A 5942-nucleotide genomic window follows, 5' to 3' on the forward strand; every position below is an offset into this window, starting at 1 on the left:
CCAGCAGAGCCATGGCATAGTGGTGGGTGTCAGCACACAGCAGCGTGTCCCAGCCACAGTTGCCTTCCATTGCCAGCACCACATCCTGGTGCTGCATGCGGCAGAGCAGGGACTTCAGGGTCCGCACTGCAAACCTGCGTGCACAGCAAAGCCCAGGTGACGCTGGGAGCACTGGCTCCTGCCCGGGGACATGGCAGGGACAGGAGGAGTGGGATGGAGCACCTGTTGGGGCTGGTGGCAAGGCCGTATTCCTCCTGGCATCCCTTCCAGAAGGCATCGACCTCCTCTGGCATATCCAGAGTGCTGAAGAACACTTGGGAGAGCAGATGCACAAAGAGGCGGGGGAAATACACCGTCACCATATGTGGGACACAGGGCACCTGGAGGATCTTCCACATCACCACGGTTGCCTGCAAAGGACAAAGCCCCCGAGACAGCGCTCAGTGCCCAGGTGTCCGTGTGGCAGGGCCCGAGCTTGGCAGGGAGAGGCCCGGAGAGACCTTGGCAGGGGAGCACGGGGCCTGTTGGGCCTGGCGCTGCCTCTGGGCCAGGTTTCAGCCCAGCGCCTGAGGCAGGGAGATGCAGTGGGGGAAGGGGGATGGAGAGCTGCTGGAGAGGCAGCCTTGGGGCCAGCAAAGGCCAGTTAGAGAAACTCACAGCCAGGACAAAGACACCCGTTTTGTCCCGGTCTGAGGTGCACGTGCTGTGCTTGGGCCAGCTGCCCAGCACATGCAGGAGGATCAGCAGCGCCAGCTCTGCAGTCCTGGGCGAGCACATGATGCTCTTCCACATGGTGAAAGCAGCTCTGTGGGGTTAGAGCTCTGTCTCAGGGGAGTCTCAGACACAGCACGGGGGCCTGGGCAGCAGTGGGGACCTGAGCTGGCTGCCAGCTCTGCCTCTGCCCACTGCCACTGGCCAGCAGCAGCCAGGCAGCCCAGGCCTGTGGGGACAGGCCCCTGAGGGGCAGCGAGGGAGCATGGCAGCAGGCTCGAGGCCTGACGTGCCAGGGCTTGCAAAGGGAGCAGCCAGAGGGCCCTGGAACTCTCTGTTGCTCGGACACCTGGGCCAGGCTGTACAGGCTGATGGGCTGGGGAGCCCTGAGCCCTCTGGGCAGGTGGGCCCCATACCTGTCACAGACGGGGCCACACGCAGGAGCGTCACAACTACGTCAGCGGGCTGTGCTTCCGTCAGATCCAGCAGGGTCCTGTTCAGCCTGTGTTCAGCAAACTGATTGGCCAGGAGCCACTGGTGGATGTACCTGACCAGGGCAGGCACCTGGAGAAGGCACGGGGACACTTGGAAAGCGGCCAGAGGGAGGAATGTGCCCAGCTTCTCCAGACAAATGCTTCCCTTGCCACCATGCTGCCATGGCCTCCAAGAGTTCCAGTGACCAGCAGGCATGGCTTGGGAGAGCAAGCAATTCCTGGCAGGATCAAAGCCTGGCCACAGGCTGCTTACTTGCTTTGGGTTGGAAAAGCCCTCCTCTACCAGCATATCCAGCAGAGCAGCACTGGTCTTGGTTTTGAAGATGTGCGAATAGGCTCTGAGCCCAGTGCCCATGGTGCGGGTCTCTTCTGCCCGGATTTTCTTGATGAATTTGCAAACCAGCTGTAGGAGAAGGGCAAGAAGCCAGGGATGTTGCAGGGAATGCCCTAAGCGCGGTGCCAGCAGGCCCAGCCCAGGTGGGGATGGCTGCAGGTACCTGCGCTGTTCTGCGGAAGAGGCCACGGGCGGGCTCCTGCTCTTGTGTGCGCTCCAGGGCTGCACCTGGCAAAGAGCGAGCGCAGCCAGAGCTGAGGGGCTGCGGGAGAGGCCGGAGAACACGGCCCAGCCCTGCGCTCCCCAGGCAGGGAGAGCCCCGGGATGCCCCAGGGGATGGAGCACGGCCCTTGCGGGGTGTCTGCCCGGCCCCTCTTCCGTCCTGTCCATGGGCATGGCCCATGGGATGGGATGGGATGGGATGGGATGGGATGGGATGGGATGGGATGGGATGGGATGGGATGGGATGGGATGCAAAGGTGCCAAGCTGGCTGCAGGCACCAAGCCTGTGGCCCAGCTGTGGCACTCACCCTCCTGCGGCAGCTCAAACGGCACCACCTCTTTGGTTTCCCATGATGGGGCAGCTGTAGGGCCTTCTTCCTCCTGTTCCCCCCAGGCCACCTTGGGCGCTCTCAGGGGTCTCTGCTCCATGTTAGTGAGTGGATTTGTGGCTATTTGCAGGAGAGATGCCTGGGAAAAGCTCTGAGTCAGCCAGTCCTGCAGTTGTGCCTGGAAGGCACCTTCAAGACAGAAGCCTGGGGAAGGCTACAGGACAGCAAGTCCTGCACTCTGGTCTCCAGGGCTCCTGCCACAAGGACAGGAGACTCCTGTCAAGGATTGTGGTCGGGCCTCGAGGGCACTGGTGGCAGGGATGGGAGATGCCTCTGGGGCACCAAGTTCCACGCTCCTCCCTCGAGAGCACCTGCAGAAGAGAAGCCTCGGCAAGGCCACGGGTCACCAAGTCCTGTGGTCTGGCCTCGAGCTCAGCTGCAGGAATAACGCCTGGGAAAGGCTGCGGGTCAGACAGGAACGAATGCGCTGTGCGGGGGCTCCTCACGGCACCGCTCTGTCCCGTTCTGCCCCGTGGCCTGTTCCCAGCAGCCGGGCAAGCTTCTATTTCCCACGTGTCACAAAGAGGCCTTGGACACCGGGTTCCGTTCCATGGCACGGTGAGCGTGCTGCAGCGTGCCAGCCAGGGCCCTTGCACACACTGCCTTCTGCCCTGGGGCCGCCCCCAGCCCAGCCAAAGTAGCCCAGCTTGGAAGGAATCCCTGGCCTCAGGTGTCTAAGACAGCCCGCACAGGATCTTTAGCAAGGGCTCAGAGCATCAGCAAACTCTGCCCTGCTCTGCGGGCTCAGGGCAGCAGAGGAGCCCCAGGGCTGCCGATGCAGCCATGCTGGGAAGGGCACAGGACCTTCCACAGAAGCTGGCACGGCCTCCTTGGGACACGTCCCAGCTGGTGGCCATCCTAAACCCACGGGTGTGACATGGACAGGGAACGTGTGGGCCAGGGCACGAATGCTGCTCTGACCCCTGGGGCCCGGGCAGTGCTGACATCAGCAGCTGTGGCAGAGTCCCTGCCCAAGCAGAGCTGCCACCCCCCGAGCCCTGGCAGCGCTGGTGCCCATCTCCTGCCCCAGAGACCTGTGCCCCCGGGGGGCTCCTGTGCCACAGGGAGCCAAAGCCCACGTGCCTTGGGGGCTGTGCTCCTTCCTGCAGGGGCTGTTGGCAGCAGCACCTGGAGCAACTGCTGGGAATGCTTGGTCTCTGCCAAAACTTCTCACTCCCTGCTGAAATTATTTTCTCATTGAAGTAATTTTCTTCAGTACAAAAACACCTTAGTGAAGGCACAGAAGAATCGGGGGTTTAAGCCTCCTCAATTCAGAAAAGTTTTACTTCTCATTGCTCAACTCAAGTAGTTCCAAATGTTGCAAACTTCCCAAATTCATTGGGATGGCCTGAGAAGGTGAAGAGTTGGAATTTTGCTTCCCATTGTTATAAATGATCAAATTGTGAGCCAAAATTATCAAAAATTTAGCAAAGAGTTATTAATTTGTCTGCGAGACCGAATTCCAGTGTTTGAAACCACCACAGCCAAAGAGACAGCGTCGAGCCCGAGTTTGGCGCTGGGTGAACCTGGACCTGACCCCTCGAGTGTCAGAGTCTCCCCCATTCACGCATGCTGCTTCTTGCAGTGAGGTTTTATACTGTTTATTGTGCCCAAGGCAAAGATGACCAAATTTCCTTTGTAACTCTTCACACGCATCACTGTTCCTTTCCATGTGCAGAGCTGGACAAAAGCCGGGTCCAGGTGTGCCATTGGTGTCAATCGGCTCCGGGGAAGCCGTGTATGCAGATGTATCAGTTTGGCCCTGCTGACTATCTTGATAGATGCAATTGGCAAGGCGATAATCACTCTTGGGTGGCTCCTGAAGACTCGAGAAACCAGTGATCATTGCCCTGGATGCTTCTATTCTTACATTAAGGCGTCGATCGTTATCTTAACTTGTGTCCGGGAACTAGTTGAATCTAAATGGACAGCTGCTCCCGGCTGGGATGGTCAAAGACATGCTTTTGGATTTCATAATATTTTTTTACCATACATTAATAGCATGAATTATCCCTACCATATATTACAATCCCTCCCCTTTTATATCACTAATTTAATTCATGCTTCTTTTATAACCCAAATTGCTAAATTCTTTTTTTATCTACTTCTATTTGCCACCATTAAGGGTCTTTCACAAAGAGAGTAACCTTTATTAAACTATTCTGTACTCCCCTTGTGGAATACCCTGATACTCAGTATTGTTTACACTCGTTTTCGCTCGTTTCTTAAATTTTGCCAATACTTCAGCAGCATTGCTGCCATACTTCTTTTCTCCCAGGCTCATGATCTTAGGTGTGTTGCTTCCGGAAGCCAACTCCGGGTCCACGGGCACTATTGCTATCTGCATCCCCTGTACGACGGAGTGGATCAGTCTAATAAAACAAGGAATTACACATGGCAGGAATAGGATTCCAGCTACTGAACACAGCACGAAGAACATAATTTTATTCCACCAGGCTCCATCAAACAATTTGTCCCACCATGAAGATTGCAAAACTGAATTCCATATTTGAACAGGGACATGGGCCACTTTCTTGATTTCGGCTGCCAATCCTCTTATGGTCTCCCCATAACTGTCAATCTCAATACAGCATTCTGATTCATTGAACTTTCCACACACTCCCCCTTCACTGGCCAGCAAATAGTCTAAAGCTATTCGATTTTGGTACACAAATGCCCATACCTGGGTGTGCTGCTGACTAAGTAAATCCAGGGCCTCAGAGGTGTGATTTGATACAATTTCCACCACTGCCTGCAGCCGAATCAGCCGGCTCAGTAGGTAAATCGGAGTCCTATACCCGTAGCTTCCATCTTGAGCCCACGTGCTCGGTCCATAATAATCAATTATTCATGCAGCCGGCCACTCTTCCTCCCCCCAGGTTTGTTTACCACTTATTACAGCTATCATCTTTTTCAAGCTTCTCCTCTCCCTCCTCAGGGTCTCATACAGAGGAGCCCCTAGTAGGTTACTTTTCATTCGAGGGAGAGTAAAGAAGACTGGCCAGATCATGCCCAGAGTGCATGATCCCTTCCACCTTGGGGGTAACTCACTGTATGCCTTTTTCCTGCAAATTCAATCAATTCCATCTGGGGCTTTCCATCTGATATTCGTCCTCCCTGGGTCTCCCCAGTATTCTCTCAGGCCCTCCAAGGATTGGAAAGAGTTGGCTCCAGGATTTTTGACTCAGCACAGTCCTATCCTTTTGTTCCATTCGCAATTGGTCTCATTCTTCCGGCTCCAGTATCCCGTAGGGGTTCTGGTTGCCAGACCTTGCCCTTGTTGTTTGAATTTACCATCAGGGTAGTCACACATGGAGTGTATCCCACCATCTCAGTATATTCCTTTCCTTCCCGACTGATGCAAATAGTTCCAATTACCCTCTGGTCCAAAATCTACCCCTCAGGCCTCTGTGCCAACTTTGAGACTTTTGGATTGTCCCATTTCAGAAGCTGTTCCGGAGCCAAACCTTCCCCTTTTCATGGCCATTTCTCTGCTGACTTCAGCCACTCACAAATCCAGCAATTTGACAATCCCAGTTCAGTTGCAATTTCTTGCATCAAATCAATAGATTTCTGTCCGGGGAAGGCAATTCCCGATCAGTGTATTTTTTCTCAAGTAATTCATACTGTTCTTCCAGAGTTTTTAATCTCTCTTGTTCAATTCGTTTCTTCCTCAGTTCTGACTCCCTTCTCTTCAATTCCTGAGTGATCTCTCTCATTCTTCCCTCAGGATCCTCACCATCTTTATTTTTCATGAAACAGACAACCCGGTCATATTGCAGGCACACCCTA

This window comes from Agelaius tricolor, unplaced genomic scaffold (assembly GCF_023055355.1).
Source record: "Agelaius tricolor isolate 1412-34295 unplaced genomic scaffold, bAgeTri1.0.p SCAF_40, whole genome shotgun sequence".
Classification (NCBI taxonomy): Eukaryota; Metazoa; Chordata; class Aves; order Passeriformes; family Icteridae; genus Agelaius; species Agelaius tricolor.